We start from the raw sequence: 22,701 nt of genomic DNA, 5'->3' as shown, positions 1-22,701 counted from the left end.
GAGGCAGCGCTCTGCACAGGCGGAGCTCTGCGGTGTGATTCAGTCGGTGTGCTGCCCCTAAGCTGGCCCCCGGAGGGCATCCTGCCTCGTTGGACATGTGCCTCCTCCTCCTCCTCCTCCTCCTCCTCTCTCCTTCCAGGCACCCACGTGGAGTCAGTGCCCTCATCATCCCCTCCCTCTTCATCGCTGTAGCAAACCTGGCAGTATGCTGCAGCTTGTGGAACATGACTGCCAGATTGCTGTCCTTCTTGAGCATCCCCTCTCTCTGCGCTCACGCTACTGCCTTCCTCTAGCTGAGTGTCATCATCAGAGCCCACAAAACACTGGGCATCCTCCTGGAGCATGTACCCAACACTGTGCTCAAAGAGTTCAGGAGACTCCTCAGGAGGACGTGGTGGGTCTAGGGAAGGAGTCACTGATGATGACATTGAGAGGAGGGAAGACGATGCGTTGGCAGCTGCTTTGCTAGTACCCTGAGACTGGGTGTTAGAGGATGAGGAGGATGAAGAGGGCTTGGTCATCCACTCTATCAAGTCGTTGGCTTTTGCGGTTCAACATGTCCAGCTGCCGAACAGAAGGACAAGCGTGTCCCATGGCCACGTGCTGATGACAATGCACCGCGTCCACGACCAGCACTGTTGTCTCTAGACACAGAGCCTGCTTGCCCTCTTTTATCGACTCGAGCCTGTCTGCCTCTCCTTGCTGGCCTTCCAGACATGGTAATGGCCTGAAGGGAGTTGGGTAAAACAGCAGTGTAATGGAGTCACACAACACCCACTAAGCCCTGCAGATGCCTCTATTAGAGAACAGCAATAAAGGGTAGATACAGGTGTATATTGGGCTGGAGGCACAAAAAACCCACTAACTCCTGCAGATGCCTTTTTTATAGAACACCAGAGATAAAGGGGTATATACAGATGTATACTGTGCTGTGCTGGAGGCACACACAACTTCCAATAACTCCTGCAGATGGCAAGTGGGCTGAAATAGAGCTATGTAGGTGGATATAGCGGTGTGTACTGGGTACAGAGCACGCAGACAGCACGCACAAGCTCCTAACACTACTGACTGCAAGCTCTATTATAAAAGATAGATCACTAGCTATATAGGTGAGGTGAATATAGCGGTGTATACTGCGGTCAGGGCACGCAGACAACAACCACTACACAACAGCAAGATCAAAAATCGTCCGAAAACGATCGGTGTGTACTGTGTTGAAGGTACACAGAACACCCACTAACTCCTGCAGATGCCTTTATTATAGAACACCAGAGATAAAGGGGTATATACAGATGTATACTGTGCTGTGCTGGAAGCACACACAACTTCCAATAACTCCTGCAGATGGCAAGTGGGCTCAAATAGAGAACAGCTATGTAGGTGGATATAGCGGTATGTACTGGGTACAGAGCACGCACACAGCACGCACTATCTCCTGACACTACTGACTGCAAGCTCTATTATAAAAGATAGATCACTAGCTATATAGGTGAGGTGAATATAGCGGTGTATACTGCGGTCAGGGCACGCAGACAATAACCACTACACAACAGCAAGATCGAAAATCGGCCAAAAACGGTCGGTGTGTACTGTGTTGAAGGTACACAGAACACCCACTGCTTGAGACGCCAACACACTACACAAGGCCGCCGCGCTGGCGGCCTTATATAGTGTGGGGCGTGCACTACACAGCCTGAGCTATGATTGGCCACAGGCATCCTGCCTGTGGCCAATCATGGCTCTCCTCGCTGCTGGCGCTGCGATTGGCCAAGCATGCGGGGTCACAGTGCATGCTTGGCCAATCATGAGCCAGCAATGCACTGCGCTATCGCAGTGCATTGTGGGCCGTGAGCGCCACACGAATTTGGCGTGAACGGACCAAAATGTTCGGACTTCGCCGAACGGACGAACAGCCAATGTTCGAGTCGAACGCATGTTCGACTCGAACACGAAGCTCATCCCTACTTGGCAGTGAGTACAAAATTGCACGCTCACATTAACAGTGTTGTATTTCCTCCTTAGTGTGGCACCCCCTAACAGTAATATTTAGTGGTGTAGTGCCCCCTACTATGGTGCTCAGTGGTGTAGGGCCCCTTAAGTTTGATGCTCAATGATGTAGTTCTCCTGTATATTGGTGCTCATTGGAATTTAACCTCTTACATTGATGGTTAGTGTAGTACATCCATACATTGATGGTCATTAGTCTGCATGCCCCCATATTTTAGTAGCCAGTAATAAATGCCCCTTTATGTTGGTAGTTAGTGGGACCTAACAAGGTAATTGGTATTAATGCTTACTCATCTGAGATAAAGTAGAAGTTCTGTGTCCAATTCTCCCATTTTATGGCTGTGCTGAGTAACATCACTGCTGGAAATATCCAGCTATTGTTGGGCAGGAAATTACTTTAACAGACAATGTTTGCCAGGATACTGAGTGTCACTAGATGCAGGGACACAGGGTATGTGTCTCAGGTTGCCAGAGTCTATCTACCTACATTATATTGTCAAAAATATTGGGGTGCCTGCCTTTGCATGCACATGAACTTGGCATCCCAGTCTTTGTCCGTATGATTTAATATTGAGTTGGCCCACCCTTTGCAGCTATAACATCTTCAACTCTTCTGGGAAGGCTGTCCACAAGGTTTAGGAGTGTGTCTAGGGGAATGTTTGACTATTCTTCCAGAAGCGCATCTGTGAGGTCAGGCACTGATGTTGGACGAGAAGGCCTGGCTCACAGTCTGTGCCCCAATTCATCCCAAAGGTGTTCTATCGAGTTGAGGTCAGGACAGTCAAATTTCCTTCACCCCAAACTCGCTCATCCATGTCTTTATAGACCTTGCTTTGTGCACTGGTCCAAATCATTTGGCGGAGGGGCGATTATGGTGTGGGGTTGTTTTTCAGGGGTTGGGCTTGGCCACTTAGTCCCAGTGAAGGGAACTCTTAAGGCTTCATCATACCAATATATTTTTGGCAATTTCGTGCTCCCAACTTTTTTGGAACAGTTTGGGGATGGCCGCTTCCTGATCCAACATGACTGAGCAACAGTGCACAAAGCAAGGTCCATAAACACATGGATGAGTGAGTTTGGGGTGGAGGAACTTAAATGGCCTGCACATTGTCCTAACCTCAACTTGAATGAACACCTTTGGGACGAATTAAATCAGAGACTGTGAGCCAGGCCTTCTTGTTCAACATCAGTGCCTGACCTCACAAGTGCGATTCTGGAAGAATGGTCAAACCTTTCCATAGACACACTCCTAAACCTTGTGGACAGCCTTCCCAGAGGAGTTATAGCTGCAAAGGGTGGGCCAACTCAATATTTAACTCTATGGACTAAGCCTGGGATGAGGTTAAAGTGGGGTACCCCCTAAAAAAAAAAAATTAAAAGTCAGCAGCTACAAATACTGCAGCTGCTGGCTTTTAATAATCGGACACTTACCTGCCCCAGAGTCCAGCGATGCGGGGGAACGAAGCCCCCCCTCGCTCCCCGCTCCGCTCGCGGCGCCGTCATGCATACTGTGGGCACCCGGCTGTGGCTTCACAGCCGGGCACCCACTGCGCATGCGCGAGCGGCGCAGGGCGCCGTGATACGCCGTACAGTCACCTGGGACACATGACAGGTCCCAGGTGAATGTGCGGCGCGAGGGGAAGTGATGTCACCAGCCTGGGCAATGAGGAAGGCAGATTACGAGGGACCCCCTAGCAACCGGTATTTAGAGGTGAGTAAAAAAATTTTTTTTTGCCAATTATTATTATTTTTTTTTTTTTAAGAATTTTAAGCACTTCAAATTTTTTGGTGGCAACACCACTTTAAAGTTCATTTGTGTGTAAACGCAAATGGCAATAGAGTCTATCTATCTATATATGGGTATGTATTTCTATCTCAAATTATGCAGACAAAAAAAAACCTCTCTGTTACAATATCACTGCATTTTTATTTTTTTTTAACAAACATCTACAACAATTTATTATATTAAAGGATAGAAAATTAAAAGTTGTTGCTTACTGCAGTACTTTGTAACAGACTCAGAAGATCTGAATTGGTTTTAATCGTAACAACCACAGCAGTTACTAAAATGTTTTGATTTAACATTTGTTTGGGTGGAAATGGCTTGTTATCTCAACCAGCCAGATCTGAGAGACAGACAATTTTAAGCCAGTTTATAATGTTTTATTCCTAAAACAATTCACAGTCAGGGACAGGATATTTCCAAGCCTGACCTATGAAACACATGTAATGTTTGTTTGACAGTTTAATTCTTTATCACTCCAAGCAGGGAGCTAAACCAGGCCTGGAGGGCTCAGGTGGTGGCAGGAGGTGGACACGGAGGTACTGACAGCCTGCAGGAAACACTCTAATTAACATGTATTAAGTCAAATCTGATTGCATTAGATGTGTATACGAGGGTGTTTGGACCAAATGTGAAGTACAGCCTGTGCTAAACAGGAAAGCTGGATTTAAAAATAGAAATTAGATGTATATACCCTATTGTCCTGATTTTCCTAATTTATGCTGGAGAATATAAAAATCTGTAGCTTTGAAAGCCTTATTTTCTTTAACAACTGATCCTTTATATTTTAAATGTCTGTTTTTCTCTTACCATTTCATACTGGGACAAAAAGGAAAACTGTTACAATTTGTAACAATGGTGGTTAGTAGATATGGCATCAGTATTGATTTTGCTGATGTGAACAATTGTAGCTTTTTTACTGACTGTTGATGTGCTTCCTACGGCTACATACCATTCATATACCCTTGTTCTCTTTCCAATAACCAGTCAAGATTGGCCATGAATGAACCCACCTGTGTGTGATTTGAGACGTCTCATGAAAACCGCTTACCCACTACTAATGCCATGCCCAGCACTTCTGTTTCTCATTTAAGACCAGCCTATCATTATAGTATTATTATAGTATTAGTATTAGTATAGTATTATATATATATATATATATATATATATATATATATATATATATATATATATATATATATATATATATATACAGTATCTCATAAAAGTGAGTACACCCCTCACATTTTTGTAAATATCTTATTATATCTTTTCATGTGACAACACTGAAGAAATTATACTTTGCTACAATGTAAAATAGTGAGTTTACAGCTTGTATAACAGTGTCAATTTGCTGTCCCCTCAAAATAACTCAACACATAACCATTAATATCTAAACCGCTGGCAACAAAAGTTAGTACACCCCTAAGTAAAAATGTCCAAATTGGGCCCAAAGTGTCAATATTTTGTGTGGCCGCCATTATTTTCCAGCACTGCCTTAACCCTCTTGGGTACAGTGTTCACCAGAGCTTCACAGGTTGCCACCCGGAGTCCTCTTCCACTCCTTCTTGATGCATCATGGTGGATGTTAGACACCTTGCGCCCCTTCCCCTTCTGTTTGAGGATGCCCCACAGATGCTCAATAGGGTTTAGGTCTGGAGACATGCTTGGCCAGTCCATCACTTTTACCCTCGGGTTCTTTAGCAAGGCAGTGGTTGTCTTGGAAGTGTGTTTTGGGTCATTATCATGTTGGAATACTGCCCCTCGGCCCAGTATCCGAAGGGGGGGGGGGGGCTCATGCTCTGCTTCAGTATGTCACAGTACATGTTGGCATTCATGGTTCCCTCAATGAACTGTAGCTCCCCGATGCTGGCAGCCCCGGACCATGACACACCCACCACCATGTTTGACTGTAGGCAAGACACACTTGGCTGTACTCCTCACCTGGTTGCCGCCACAGAGAAAGGGAGAAAATGGATTTGAGAAATGAATTTGTGTGAATTAAACTGCCATCATCCTAAATCGCATTATAGAAAATATGCAACAATTGCATTTGGGAGATGTCCCTTTGGACTTTTTATATGGCAGAATAAGGAATATATATAAATCAGATAGTTAATTAAAAGACTGGTTGCCGCCACACGCTTGACACCATCTGAACCAAATAAGTTTATCTTGGTCTCATCAGACCACAGCACATGGTTCCAGTAATCCATGTCCTTAGTCTGCTTGTCTTCAAAAAACTGTTTGCGGGCTTTCTTGTGCATTATCTTTAGAAGAGACTTCCTTCTGGGACAACAGCCATGCAGACCAATTGGATGCAGTATGCGGCATATGGTCTGAGCACTGACAGGCCCACTCCCCACCTCTCCAACCTCTGCAGCAATGCTGGCAGCTATGGGCTTGGGTTTTTTTTCCTAATTATACTTACCTAGGTGGATGCAGCATCAGTCTGATGCTGCATTTTCCCCCTGGCGCCTCTACACTGAGAACCGAGCGATTGAACATCGCCGATGGCTCGGTTCTCACAGCTCCCTGAGCAGAGAGTCACTGACTGTCGATCAGCATCTCTCTACTCTGCTCCTCCATGATCACTGGAGCACTGAGTTGTGGAGGGGTGGGGAGTATGCATACACTGGAACCTTTTAAAAAAAATTTAATTAAAAGATGGACACAGCCCATGGCAATATTTGACCATTTTCATTGCAGTGGTGACCCACTATTTTTGTTTATTTTAGTGGCAGGGACTGTTGTGTCTTGGTGGGCCTCATTTTTTTTATCTGGGCGGGTTGGCCTAATATTTTAGGTGAGAACACATTTAACAATGTCAGGGGCCCCGACATTTGGCCAAATAAAGAATTGAAAATGACAATATACAGTTCTTAATTTTTTTTTTTTAATAAATGACTTGTCAAATGTTTGGGGGTGTTTATAGGGTACATCTTTTTTTGTGAATGAGTATGGGTACTATGTATCATTTACTCATTCACATGCATTTGGAGGTCCCCTTATTTTTAAAGGGGGCTTCCAGAATCCGATAAGCCTCCTGTCCACAGACTTCTACAAACACCAGGCCAGGGTTGTGGGGAAGAGACACCTGTCCTCCTCAACATGGGGGAAATGTGCTGTGCCAGGGGGTGTTGGGGGGTTGCATGCTCACCCTGTTTCTACCCTGCCAGGTTGCATATTCATGTAAGGTATGGAATTTGAGGTGGATCTCACACCATCTTTTTTTGTGTTGGGTCCTTCTTTCTTTTCAAAGTTTTTAATTGATAACAATCAGATAATAGTTACAGACAGTTTTAGTTTAGCATAGAAAAATTACAATAAACAGAGTGCATTTTGGTGAATCAATATAACAGAGTCATATTGAGAAAAGCAATACATAGTTTAGGGCGATAAAGACATCTTATCCACTTGCCGACCGCCGCACGACGATATACGTCGGCAGAATGGCACGGGCAGGCATATGGGCGTATATATAAGTCCCTGCCTGCCCGCGGGTGGGGGGCCCGATCGGGCCCCCCCCCGGTGCCTGCGGCGGTCGGCATTCCTTCGAGAGCGATCCGGGATGAGGGGGCGGCCATTCATTCATGGCCACCCCCTCGCGATCGCTCTCGACGAATGGAAATCCTCCGTGACATCACTTCCTCTCCTGTAATGTAAACACAGGAGAGGAAGTGATGTATTCTCTCCTCCGTGTCGGTATTTTTCGTTCCGGCACCGAGGAGAGAGGTTCGGTGAGTTGCACCAACACACCACACATACAGTAGAACATGCCAGGCACACTCACACCCCCCCTTTACCCCCCCGATCACCCCCCCAATTACCCCTGCCCCCCCAGTCACAGTGACACCAATTGCTTTTTTTTTTTTTTTTGCATTGGTGTCATTTGTGACTGTAATAACTGTTAGGGCAGTTAGGGTTAGCCCCCTTTAGTTCTAATGTACCCCCCTAACCCCCCCAATAAAGGTTTAACCCCGTGATCACCCCCCGTCGCCAGTGTCACTAAGGCTGGGTTCACATTGCAGCGGTTTGAGAACGGATGTGATTCGCACCGCACTGCAGTGCAAATCACATCCGATCTCTGTGCGATTCGAGTTCAGCCATACAGATAGTATGGCTGAATTCGTGTCGCACCCGCCGCACCCGCCGCAAACTCGCACGGGACCCTTTTTTTGGTCCGCAGCAGAATCGGATCGCATGGGTGTTCACACCATGCGATCCGAGTTTGCAGATCGCACTGCGATATGCGAACTGATCTGGGGGTGTCATTATTTCACTGACACTCCCAGCAGTTCGCATAGGATTCGTAGCGTTCCCGCATCGCTCCAGTGTGAACCCAGCCTAATAAGCGATCATTTTTCTGATCGCTGTATTAGTGTCACAGGTGACGCTAGTTAGGCAGGTAGGTATTTAGGTTCGCCGCAACTTTTTATAGCGCCAGGGACCCCCATATACTACCGCATAAAGCCCCCTGATTGCCCCCTAGTTAACCCTTTCACCAGTGATCACCATATAACTGTTACAGGTGACGCTGGTTGGTTAGTTATTTTTTTATAGTTTCAGGGCACCCGCCATTTATTACCTAATAAAGGTTTAACCCCCTGATCACCCGGCGGGTGTCATTTGTGACTGTAATAACTGTTAGGGCAGTTAGGGTTAGCCTCCTTTAGTTCTAAGGTACCCCTCTAACCCCCCCAATAAAGGTTTAACCCCGTGATCCCCCCCCCGTCGCCAGTGTCACTAAGGCTGGGTTCACATTGCAGCGGTTTATGAGAACGGATGTGATTCGCACCGCACTGCAGTGCAAATCACATCCGATCTCTGTGCGATTCGAGTTCAGCCATACAGATAGTATGGCTGAATTCGTGTCGCACCCGCCGCACCCGCCGCAAACTCGCACGGGACCCTTTTTTTGGTCCGCAGCAGAATCGGATCGCATGGGTGTTCACACCATGCGATCCGAGTTTGCAGATCGCACTGCGATATGCGAACTGATCTGGGGGTGTCATTAACATTTCACTGACACTCCCAGCAGTTCGCATAGGGCAGTGTGAACTGCCGCCGGGAGGCATGTGATGCGGGAACCCGCCGCACATTCGTGGCGTTCCCACATCGCTCCAGTGTGAACCCAGCCTAATAAGCGATCGTTTTTCTGATCACTGTATTAGTGTCACAGGTGACGCTAGTTAGGCAGGTAGGTATTTAGGTTCGCCGCAGCTTTTTATAGCGCCAGGGACCCCCATATACTACCGCATAAAGCCCCCTGATTGCCCCCTAGTTAACCCTTTCACCAGTGATCACCATATAACTGTTACAGGTGACGCTGGTTGGTTAGTTATTTTTTTTATAGTTTCAGGGCACCCGCCATTTATTACCTAGTCTCACTAGTGTACCCCTAAATTTAGGGGTGTCTACTTTCCAAAATGGGGTCATTTGGGGGGGGGGTTTGTGCCATCTTGGCATTTTATGGCCTTCAAAACTGTAACGCCCTTAGAAAGCCTGAAGGCGGTGCTTGGTTTTCGGGGCCCCGTACGCGGCTAGGCTCCCAAAAAGTCCCACATATGTGGTATCCCCGTACTCAGGAGAAGCAGCAGAATTTATTTTGGGGTGTCATTTCACATATGCCCATGGCATGCGTGAGCAATATATCATTTAGTGACAACTTTGTGAAAAAAAAAAAAAAAAAAAAGTTTGTAATTTTCCCGCAACTTGTGGCAAAATATAAAATATTCCATGGACTCAACATGCCTCTCAGCAAATAGCTTGGGGTGTCTACTTTCTAAAATGGGGTCATTTGTGGGGGTTTTGCGCCATCTTGGCATTTTATGGCCTTCAAAACTGTAATAGGTAGTGAGAAGTGAAGTCAAATATTTACGCCCTTAGAAAACCTGAAGGCGGTTCTTGGTTTTCGGGGCCCCGTACGTGGCTAGGCTCCCAAAAAGTCCCACATATGTGGTATCCCCGTACTCAGGAGAAGCAGCAGAATTTATTTTGGGGTGTCATTTCACATATGCCCATAGCATGTGTGAGCAATATATCATTTAGTGACAACTTTGTGAAAAAAAAAAAAAAAAATTAAAGTTTGTAATTTTCCCGCAACTTGTGGCAAAATATAAAATATTCCATGGACTCAAAATGCCTCTCAGCAAATAGCTTGGGGTGTCTACTTTCTAAAATGGGGTCATTTGTGGGGGTTTTGTGCCATCTTGGCATTTTATGGCCTTCAAAACTGTAATAGGTAGTGAGGAGTGAAGTCAAATATTTACGCCCTTAGAAAACCTGAAGGCGGTTCTTGGCTTTCGGGGCCCCGTACGCGGCTAGGCTCCCAAAAAATCCCACACGTGTGGTATCCCCGTACTCAGGAGAAGCAGCAGAATTTATTTTCGGGTGTCATTTCACATATGCCCATAGCATGTGTGAGCAATATATCATTTAGTGACAACTTTGTGTAAAAAAAAATAAAAAATTATTTTTTTGTCATTATTCAATCGCTTGAGGCAAAAAAATAAAATATTCGATGGGCTCAACATGCCACTTATCAATTTCCTTAGGGGGTCTACTTTCCAAAATGGGGTCATTTGGGGGGGTTTTGTACTGCCCTGCCATTTTAGCACCTCAAGAACTGAGATAGGCAGTCGTATAATAAAAGCTGCGTAAATTCCAGAAAACGTACCTTAGTTTGTAGATGTGACAACTTTTGCGCAAACCAATAAATATACAGTTATTGACTTTTTTTTTACCAAAGACATGTGGCTGAATACATTTTGGCCTAAATGTATGACTAAAATTGAATTTATTGGATTTTTCTAATAACAAAAAGTAGAAAATATCATTTTTTTTCAAAATTTGCGGTCTTTTTCCATTTATATCGCAAAAAATAAAAATCGCAGAGGCAATCAAATACCATCAAAAGAAAGCTCTATTTGTGGGAAGAAAAGGACGCAAATTTTGTTTGGGTACAACATTGCATGACCGCGCAATTACCAGTTAAAGCAGCGCAGTGCCAAATTGTAAAAAGACCTCTGGTCATTTACCAGCAAAATGGTCCGGTCTGAAAGTGGTTATACAATAAAGATGATAACATTGTTTGCTATATCGATGGGGGGCAAGGCCATTTGACATGGAGAGATTCATCTCAGGTGGTACTCCATAAGGAGGGGGTCATGGTACCAGCTAAACAACGTATATCATTAAGTTATGTTACCGGCGGCAGACATTGGGTTAAGAGGGGGGCTGGGAAGAGGGACGGGTGACAAGAAAAGGCAAAGAAAAGGAGAAATAGAGGGAAATAGACTAGAGGGGGGAGGTGGTCAGGTGGCTGGCATAGATCGCAATGTATTTAGATTCAAATTTGCAAGGGGGCTGGGGAAGTTTCTAAAAGGTGATTGTCAAAGTCAGGAGGTAGAAAGTGGTCTATCCATGGGCGCCAGATTTTGAGATGTTGGGGGATTTTATCCAGAATAGTGGCTTCAATTTTGCTATGTATCAAAGCCTGAGTGATTCCTCACCTCAGCTATATTTAAGGTTGGGGTCTTCCAAGCTCTAGCTATTGTTTGCTTGGCCACAGTAGTGAGTTGAAGGAGGAGATGTAGTCGTGCCCTAGTATAGTCTTGTGGGGAATAGTTCAGTAAGGCAAAGGATGGATTAGGATCAAGAGGCTCTTGAAGCAGGGTAGAAGCTATTTGAAATATTGTCGCCCAGAAGCGTTGCACAGTTGGGCATGTCCACCATACATGTGTATGTGTGCCTCTTTTGCCACACCCCCGGAAAACAGTTCAGTGAGTATCCTAAACGGGACCAAGTACCACCGCATGAGAACCTTGTAGTTTGCTTCCGAGATGGGTATAGAGACGAGAAATGATACCTGGAGCATGTGGGTCTGAGTCGCATAAATCCTCAAAGGTAGAAAGGTTGTCCAGCGCAGAATTTGATCCTATAACTATTTGGGCAAAGTGAGAGATCTGGAGATAATGAAAAGACTCCTGATGTGGGAGTTGGGCTTGTGTTTGTAGGACTGGAAATGTCTTTATCGCATTACCATGTTGGGTCCTTCTTTAAAATTCATGCCAGACCTGAAGATCCCATGCTGTTTTTTTTTTGTTTTTTTTTTTATTAACCACTTCCCATCCCAGCCATCGTCAAATGACGACATCCGCAGGAGGGATCTCCCATCCTAGGTGGGCTTCATGTGACGTCCTCGGCTTCCCGGCCATCTAAGGGGTGCACCGTGTCACTTAGGAGCAGATATCCGTCGAGAACCCGCGATTGCCTGATAACAGAGCAGGACCGTGGATCTGTGTGTGTAAACACACAGATCCGAGTCCTGTTAGGTGAGAGGAGACCGATGGTGTGTGCCCAATACAGAGGAACACCGATCGGTCTCCTTTCCTTTTGAGTCCCCTCCCCCTACAATTATAATCACACCCTAGGTAACACATTTAACCCCTTAATCGTCCCCTAGTGTTAACCCCTTCCCTGCCGGTGAAATATTTATAGCACTGATTGCTGTATAAATGTGAATGGTCCCAAAGTGTCAAAAGTGTCCAATAAGTCTGCCGCAATGTCACAGTCAGATCGCTGCCATTACTAGTAAATAAAAAATAAAAACGCCATTAATCTATCCCCTATTTTGTAGACGCTATAACTTTTGCACAAACCAATCAATATACGCTTATTGCGATTTTTTTTTACCACAAATATGTAGAAGAATACATATCAGCCTAAACTGAGAAAAAATATATATTTTTTTTAAATTGGGATATTTATTATAGCAAAAAGTAAAAAATATTGTGTTTTTTTCAAACTTGTCACTCTTCTTTTGTTTATAGCGCAAGAACTAAAAAAAGCAGATGTGATCAAATACCACCGAAAGAAAGCTCTATTTCCGGGGAAAAAATTAATTTGGGTACAGTATTGCCTGACCGCGCAATTGTCATTCAAAGTGTTACAGCGCTGAAAACAGAAAATTGACCTGGGCAGAAAGGCACCCCTATTATGTGCAATTCCTATATAATCAGTGCCATCTATTGAAGTGGTTAACAGTGTCTACAGTCACTGCCAAATGAGCCACTGAATGAACAGGGCAGGGATGAATCCTTAACAATCCACATCTCTGAGCTGAAAACTATCATTTAGCTGGGATAGGAACACTACTGCTAAATTCTTGCTGCAGCTGGAGGTCCTGCCTGCAGTAAAAATAAGGTGTAAAACAAATGTGTTAAATACCACATAATAAAAAGTGCAGTATTTGGTGTGTGTTTTATAGTGAATTGCCTTTTCCTGAGACAAATACTGCAAGAGTTGTTTCAACGCTAATATTTATGTTGTATTTAACTCCTAATGAACGAGCCTATAGTTTGGTCACTGACCTACCTCCAGCATATTGATTTTATTTAAACTAGGATTGCTGCCTTCTTTCTGACTTTTTCTGCTTGTTTGGCCAGTGATTAAAAAGTATTGAAGCCAAGGACATTCAGTCAGTCATGTACCTACATTTTTTAAAATGTTATCTCTGGTAGCTTTAATACTTCTCTCAGTATAGGCAGCCTTTAAGACCAACGTTTTGCCTGGATTTGTTAATATTTTTTAAATTGAGACCTATAGCTAATTTCTATGTACTTTGCTTCTAAACTGTGTTCTTCGGTAATTTTGTTTTTGTTCATTGGGTTACTGTGATGCCACAAGAGTATACAGTTTTGGAAGAAGAGCATGGCACTGTGAGCAGCAATGCCCTGTGTTCATTTTGTTAACCCATGTATATATGAGGTAAATGTAAGTGTTTCTCTGATTACTTTTGACAATTGGCATGGGCTACAGCTGATCTTTTTCAAGGGAAGATTACACAGAGGGGGTTATTTACTAAAGGCAAATTCACTTTGCACTACAAGTACAAGTACAACGTACAACTACTTGGAAGTGCAGTTGCTGTAGATCTAAGGGGAAGTTCTGAAATGAGGGGAAGTGCTGCGGATTTTATCATCCAATCATGTGCAAGCTAAAATGCTGTTTTTTATTTTCCTTGCATGTCCCCCTCAGATCTACAGCGACTGCACTTCCAAGTGAACTTTCAAGTGCACTTGCAGTGCAAAGTGGATTTTCCTTTAGTAAATAACCCCCAGAGTCAGACACTTTTCTGCATGATAAGATCATGCTAATACAGTATGTGATTTCATATACTTATATAGGTGACCATAAATGCAAAAAAAAATTAAAATATGAAAGAAAGTGAACAGTGAACTGTAACAGATGGCAATACCTCCAAAAATGCTGTGCTACTAGATTACCTACTAGATTACCAGGAGAGAAGGGGTAGTTTTTATTAGTATGGCCCTACTACAAGAAATCACCGGTGATTAATAATTAGTAGTAGTGATTGATTAATCAATTGCATCAGTATATATATATAAAATTTATTGTTCCCTATGGAGTGAAGTACAGAAGTAGAATGTAGTAGCAATTAAACACTAATGCCCTCGCTGCACGAAGCTCAATCCAGATACATGTCCAATCCTGACCCAGTCAATTATCATAATTTGCTGGCCATTAGAGAAGTTCTTTTGCTTACTGATGCAACTAGGAAGTAACTAGGAAGCAGCATATTATTGAACAAGATGACAGGACTGGGTATCTGCTGGGCTGGTTAGCCAGGGAGCAGACTCCTATGACTAGCATTGCACTTATCCAGGCTGCATGTGGTTCTTCAATCCATGATCCAGCTTTGATAAATTGCCATTTTGCAGAATATTAGGAAACCTTATATTCTTCCAGGGTGACCTATACCTTGCAGGAGTTGTTCCAGTACCTGGATCTTGTTGATCTACTGTCCCTCTCCTCTGCTCAGAGAGAAAAATCTCTGCCCCTACTTCTCTAAATGAGGTTCAGCAGGCAATTGGAATTCTTCAGTCTGGTAAGACACCGGGTCCGGATTGCTACCCTGTGGAGTTCTATAAAACCTATACAGACAAACTGGCACCCGGTTTGCAACATCTTTTTACTACCCCAAAGGACATGGAAGAATTACCTCCATCTATGTTGCCGGCAGTGATCCTAGTGATTTTAAAGCCTGAAAAGGATCTAGCACAGTGTTATACAATCCAATCTCTCTACTAAATGTGGGCACAAAAATATTTGCTATGGCGCTTGCTGAGAGACTGAGTATGGGTATTTAAACATTGGTGCAATTATTAGACAGGCTTTGTGGCGGATAAAGGCACCGATATTGATATTCACAGGCTGCTCACACATATCTTTGTTGCCGCTAACAGGGATAACCCAGGTGTCATATTGTCCCTTAATGTGGGGAAAGCCTTTGATACTGTTGAATGGGACTACCTGTGGGAGACTCTTCAATGTTTCGACTTTGGCCCTAGTTTCATCTCCTGGGTTAGATGTTATTTAAGTTACTCTATGAGAAAGTACACACTAATAATGCTCTGTCCCCCTCTTTTGCTCGCCACAGGGGCATTCATCAGGGCTGCCCTGTCTCGATGGCCCTTTTTGCCCTGTAGGTTGAACCCTTGGCCTGTCTGATCAGTTCCTCCGAGACATTCTTAAAATTATTTTTCTACTTAAATTTCTCTACTTTTTCCAACAGACCAATATGCATATTCCATGATCCTTCTTTCGTTGTATAGACAGTACTGTCTTCACATTTTTCTGGGCTAGGGGGATGCCTAGAATTCATAATCAACCCTGTATTTACCAATTAATCGTGGAGGTCTGGCATTGCCTAATTTTGTACTTTACTATTGGGCATCTGTTTTAGTTACAATACATTAGTGATTCTCCCAGCCTAGGAATAACGCAGTGGTGATCCTGGAGCCTGCTGTATTGGGCTCCTACACTGAACTCACTAACCATTTAGACAGGGGGCTGTCATCCAGTCCATCCAATTACAACCCCTATGAGGATGACCCTGGGGTTATACTGGAGTCAAGTATGGTATGAATATAAATAGGTATAAATTCCACTTATTCTGCCTATACTCCTCTATGGGGTAACACTGCACTCACTTACCTGCTCACTGTGCCAAAGTCATATGGGCTAGATATGGCCAAATTTGGGCTGGCTGGATAGAGGCACAGGGTTTAGGTGTTGATATCCCATGGTACATAACTGAGGGTTATCTATTGTATCTTGTGTATAGTACCCTACCTACCAACAGTGCTCCTTTCCCACAGTCTTTCCACATCCCCTCCCCCGTATTCACCCCCTCCTTCCCTCCCTTTTTCCTCACCTTTCCCCCTCTCTGTAGCAATGACTTAACCCAATAGGGTTCTTTCCCAAAGGACCTGGTCTTCAATGGCCAAGCTACTAACCCTCTTGCAGTCAGAACTGATTTGTGTTTGGTTTTTGTTTTAAAAATGAAAAAATGGTGCTCTATCTAGTTTTTTATGTCACACATAATTGATACCCCACATGACAAGCATTAAAATTGCTTGTGCCGATGAAACGGTGACAAACCCAAATTTTTCATAGTCAATGTTTTAAAAGGTCTTGCAGGTCAACAGTAACAGTGAATAATGGCTGACACGAACCAACTAGCACCCAGCCTGAGTGCCACATCCAGATAAAACTTCCTGCACTCTGGAACCAGGTATTATAGATGAGCATTCCACCCAAGAACTAGACGACACTAGCTTAGGTGCAAACTGGAATGGCCTTTAGGGCCGGTTCACACTGCGACGCGAGGCGAGGCGACACGGCTCGCCTCGCCTCGCTCCCGCAAGTCGCCCCCATTCAGTACTATGGAACCGTTCTGAGAGGAGCGACTCGAGTCGCTCCGACTCAGAAAAAAGGTTCCTGTACTAGGCGAGGTAAGTCGGAGACGCCTCGCCGCGGCTCGCTGTGTGAACCGGCCCTAATTGTAAATTCATACAAAATATATACCATGTAAAAATCAGATAAGAGCCTGATAACATTATCCTAAACAATATAAACTGTAAACAGTGATATCAACACATCTAATAAACAGCCAACATAAATGTAAACAGTAAGTTAATTAACAAATAGTCACCTAGACACGTGTAGGTGACTCAGGTCAGTGCTCACCCAGACAATTTGGCACCAGATTCAAGAAAACCCAGGGCTGTCCAAATCTCATTAACCAGCTCTCTTTTTTCATACATCTTCTCACTGAGTTTCAAGTTGGCAATACCATTATGGCTCTCTTGACTGTTAAATGTGAAAATGCTTCTTTTAAAAGCCAGGGCTCCATAGTCAGTAGGCAAAAAGCTACCCTGCATTCCCCTCCAAAGCCCCTGTACCAATTGGGTCTGTCACAATGGCCCTAGAATTACTGTTTTCACTCTGGTTTGGGTGCTGACATATGGCATGTAGCATAATCAATGGTTTCATACATAGGCACCCTCAACGGCCCGCATGGCAATTTTTAGGAATCAAACATTGACCAAATACGGCCATGGCCATATTTGGGCAATAATGTGTCAGGGCTGGGCCCAGCCCTTCCTTCTCTGAGCTAGCTGCTCATCTGTCGGCTAATTGATAGCTCCTATCTCTCCACAGTGACTCACCTGTTGATGATCCTGCTCGTCGGTCTTGCCTACTTAAGCCATCCAGTCCAGATGATCTCTGTCTTCACCTTGGTCACATCTCTAGAGACGCTCTCCTGTGTTGTTAAAGACTTGCTTGGCTGACATCCTTCTGACTCTCTGGCGTTTTGACTTTTCTGATTATTCATTACGGTTCCTGAACGATAGCTATGTTTTGACTACAGTACGTTTACTCTGTTTACCTTTTATTTATTATTATTATTAAACAAGTGTGATTTAACTGTACTTTTTTCTCAGTCTGATTCATGGTTTCTGACATAATGTCACCATTCCCTTCCGTTATATTGCTGATAACTCAGTGAGCTGTCATTCAGTGAGTGCCAGCCCTCACGGTTTATTTTTGGTTGGTGACAATCATGATCTACAAACATATACATTGATAAACAATATAATTGATGAAGGATATACATCGTAAGACATTTTTTATTTTATTTTTATTTAAAAAGGACTTGTCAAAAATGGCAAGTGTTTTTATTTATGGTTTACTTTTTGTGCATGACTAGTATGTCATAGTCCTTTTAAGGCAATAAATGGCTGAGTCCACAACAGAGACTGAGCATTTCTTTAGAAATTTCTCCTCCTTAAGGTATTGCTGGAAAAAAAGCTTAAAGGAGCAAAGATCTTTTCTGGGTTTGATCAATCACAAGTCAAAAACTGGGAAGGGAAAAAGGGATTTTCACGGTGCAGGCGTCAATTGGGTTGTGACAAATTTACTAAACCAATTATAAAATTATATATCAAATATTTATTAGGTTCAAAGTTAACCACTTCCCGACCAGCGAACGACGATGTACGTCGACAGAATGGCACGGGCAGGCATATTGGCGTACATGTACGTCCAATATTCATTGCCGCCGTGCCATCGGGAGCGCGCCGCGGCGCATATTTTAATTGCTTTACTTTTTAATAATATTGTCCTTTATGGCTATATTTTTTTGTGAAGCTGTGTGTAACTAATTCTTTTGGTCTATTTAATTGAATACTAATCCATTCTTATGACATTTCATGATTTTCAGGATATTTAGGTTTCTGTGATGGTTGTTATGTATCTTATTTGTCCTTTATCTATATGTGGGGATATATAGTTTATTATTTCCCATATCAATATTTGTGGATATAAATTAGTACCCCCATTAGGATTCAACCCTGTGGGATGTCTGCCCTCTACACAGTGTATTGGAGTATCTGTATTCCTCCTCTTCAAGAATTTTATATCAAATTAGGGGTTTAATATGTACAATTTTTTACATTTTAAATTATATAGTTTTTTTTAAAAATGTTCTCCTTATTTAATAATATTTTTAATATTTGTTGTTTACTAATGTGTCCTTCTTCTTTTTGTTAATAATATGCCATTTTTAGCATTACTAAAATTGGGGCCTTTTAAGAATCATTAAAATGAAAGGGCCTCATTATTGGTTGAGATCCAAAGTGATGTTAGTTGTTTGTAATGAAGCTTAATTGGAATATTATCTATTTTTCATGTTTTTTTAACCTAAGCCGATTGTTATTTTTAACGAGGCTTGAAACCTATATTTCACGTTTGTTTACCATTGCAGAATTCAGAGATTGAACCTGGATGTTATTATATTTTTTTGGGCTATTTCCTGATGCTCTTGATAATGCGGCTTTAAGCTTCTAGGTAACGCTGCTTCATTGCTGAGAGCGAGGCTTAAATTGGTGTGTGTCACTTCTGGCCCCTCAAGAAGAGAGACTTCCTGTCGAGCCTTTCATTAACTAATAGCGAGGCTTGATTTGGATTTGAATCTGTGTTTACATTTGTTTACACACACACATCCCCGTTCTGGCTCTAGTGCCAGTGATCACACATTGCCGACATACAGCTATGGTGATTTGCATGATTGTGCCGACCTGCCCCAGTATAATGACAGCGGCTGGTTGGCAAGTGGTTAAAAAACATGCCTAAGGGTACCATAGTCTTGCTAGTGTAGGGGAGCATCGCTGTGATGTACAGAAAGTTATAAACAAGGCCAAGGATAAATCCAAGGAAAAAACCAAGCTTAACTTACCGATCAGCCCACAGACAACCAAGTAAACATGTCTAACAGTATGTGTTAAAAGCAGGGGTTAGTCTGCACACATTTGCAAATGCATGCATAAGGCACAGAGCCTCGTCAAGGCACCCTGGTATCTGTGGTACCTAACACTAACTTATAAGTGTCCCCACAGTGGAGGCACATGCATTCTGATGGATAGGTGAGAGCAGGTGGACTGAAGGGGAGCCACCCCTTCTTAAAAGGTACAGGGGCACACTGAACACCCAGCATATAGCACAATGGCTGCAAAGGTGTCAGTACATTGCCTGACCATAAAACACAACAGGGATACAAAAAGAATACACCACTCGACACCCCATCTATAGCTGGCTATCACAGTAAGAAGCATTGGAAGGCTAACAACAGTTGCAAATGTGTGAAGACTAAACCTCTGCTTTTAACGCATACTGTTATGCCACCTCCACATGATCGTAATTTTGGTCGGAAAAAGCTATGATGGTTTTCCTGACGGGATTTTGCTCAAGCTGTCTTGCATACACATGGTCACACCAAATTCATACCATCAAAAAAGCGGTGACGTACAACACATATGATGGGACTAGAAAAAGGAAGTTCAATAGCCAGTAGCCAATAGCTTCCGTCTCGTAGTTGAATCTGAGCATGAGTGAGTTTTTGCGCATCGGAATTGCATACACATGAACACATTTTTGGATTTTCCGACCGAAAAATTGAGAATACGCTCTCAATCTTTTGTTGGCTGAAATTCGGCCAGCAAAAGTCTGATGGAGCATACACACGATCACATTTTCCGACCAAAAGCCCTCATCGGTCTTTTGCTGGCCGAATTTCTGATCATGTGTATGGGGCATTAGACAGGTTTATTTGGTCATCTGCTGGCAGATTGGTAAATAGTTTTTTCCCTACATTTATCCTTGGCCTTGTTTTTAACAGTTTTTAGCCTTCCAATGCTTCTTATGCCTCGTACACACGATCAAAGAATCCGGTGGAAAAGTCCGGCAAACTCAAGTCCGCCAGACAATTGGCCCGTGTGTAGGCTCCGGCAGACTTTTTTTTACCCAAAAGTCCGGCGGACTCAGAAAGTAGTTTTGCACTCCAATATGTCCGGCGGTCTCACATTTCGGCGGACAGTACGGCCGTGTGTGTGCTAGTCCGCCGTACTTTTGAAATGAGCGGACTTTTCCCGCGCAGAGAAAAGTCCGCTCATTTTGAGCGCATCTCCAGGTAGCCAGGGCCAGCGAAGGAGGCGTCGCTGGCCCCGTCACCTGGTATGAACTTAAAGGGTCCATATCAGACCCTAATCTGAGCACGCTACCCGGCCGGCCAGGAAAGGGGGTGGGGACAAGCAAACGCCCCCCCTCCTGAGCCGTGCCAGGCTGCATGCCCTCAACATGGGGGGTGCCTTGGGGAAGGGGGGCCGCGCCCCCCCCCACCCCAAAGCACCTTGTCCCCATGTTGATGAGGACAAGGGCCTCTTCCCGACAATCCTGGCCGTTGGTTGTCGGCGTCTGCAGGCGGGGGGCTTATTGGAATCCATGAGCCCCCTTTAATAAGGGGGCCCCCGGATCCTGGCCCCCCACCCTATGTAAATGAGTATGGGGTACAATGTACCCCTACCCATTCACCTGTAAAAAAATAGTAAAAAAAACCACAATAAACAAGGGTTAAAATAGTTTATTGCACAGCTCCAGGGGTCTTCCGTCTTTGGGGGTCTTCTCGCCGGACTCCTCCGCTGTCTTCTGCTAGCTCTTTTACTAGTGGAGGCTTTCTTCTTCGCCGCCACCCTCTTCTTCCCCTCTTCGGTTCTTCTTGCCGGGCCACCACGCCTTCTTCTAGCTCTTTTACAAGAGGTGACCCGGTCTTCTGTCGCCGCTGTCTTCTGGCCTTCTGTTCTTCTCTTCTGGATATGTTGCCTCGTCGCTGTCTCCGCTCACAATGACAGGGACACGGCGTGCAGTGACTTATATAGGGACATCACCGGATGATGTCCCCGTCCATTATGATGTCATCCTCCTGGACTGTGACATCATAATGGGCGGGGACATCATCCGGGATGTCCCTATATAAGTTGCCGCATGCCGCGTCCCTGTCATTGTGAGCGGATACAGTGACGAGGCAACATCTCCAGAAAAGAAGAACAGAAGAGAAGAACAGAAGGCCAGAAGACAGCGGCGACAGAAGAGCGGGCCAACGCTTGTAATAGAGCATAGGGTGGGGGGCCGGGATCCGGGGGCCCCCTTTCCTGGCCGGCCGGGTAGCGTGCTTGAATAAGGGTCTGATATGGACCTGGGGGGGACCCCACGCTGATTTTTCAGCGTAGGGGTTCCCCATTAAGTTCATACCAGGTGACGGGTCCAGCGATGCCTTCTTCGCTGGCCCCGGATATCTGGAGACGCGCTCAAAATTAGTGGACTTTCCTCCGCGTGTGTGAGCGAGTCCGTTCATTTCAAAAAGTATGGCGGATAGTCCGGCGGACTTAGTATTAGTCCACTGCAAAAGTTCAGTGTGTGGGCAAGTAACTCGTTCTGAAAGTCCGGCGGAAAGTCCGCCAGACTAAGTCCGCCGGATAGTCTGCTATGTGTGTACGTGCCATTACTGTGATAGCCAGCTATAGATGGAGGCAACTGGCATACCCTTTTTGTATCACGGATGTACAGAAAGTACTGCAGCAGCACTGACATTTACAAAGGAAAAAAGTATTTGAAATTGGTGCATTTGACATGTCATTGATAGCTTCTTATTAAAAAACAGCACACAAACACCTCCAAGGGTCTGCTATGTATTTTGGGTGCTTTGGCAGGGTCTGTGTTTTGTTTTGGAAGCCAACAATGAGATTCGTTTGTTGCCAATTTAAATTGTTTGAATTTTTCTTTGTAAATGTCAACCCTGGCTAGTGATTTGGGGGGTCTGCAGGTGCAGGGCTTATAAGAATCTGAAAGCAACCTTTAACCATTTACCAGCTGCATTTACTGCAACAGTGTGGTGCTGGGTAGGGGGTACGCATGCCCCCGCCAGCCAGCCTGGCTGTGCTGTGATTCGTCACAGTACATTCTGATCACCAGGACCCAGCCAGTGATTGACTGCCGGCACCTGGCGATCAGCTCTGAACTTTACAGAACACAGCTCTGTGAGTGTCGGGGCTTTTTTTTCTCAGGGAATAGATACAGGAACTCCACCCTTCAGATGTACCCTTCATCTCTGCCCCCTACGCGTCTTTGAGCACCATCCGTTGGTTCCACCACCTACCCACCTCCCAGTACAGCACCTTTCAGAGAATACAGAACCAAGTATTTTGTGC

The sequence above is a fragment of the Lithobates pipiens genome, unplaced genomic scaffold (genome assembly GCF_037356315.1).
Source record: "Lithobates pipiens isolate NorthernLeopardFrog02 unplaced genomic scaffold, aLitPip1_a1.2 Scaffold_25, whole genome shotgun sequence".
Taxonomy (NCBI): domain Eukaryota; kingdom Metazoa; phylum Chordata; class Amphibia; order Anura; family Ranidae; genus Lithobates; species Lithobates pipiens.
This window is presented reverse-complemented; position numbering follows the sequence as displayed.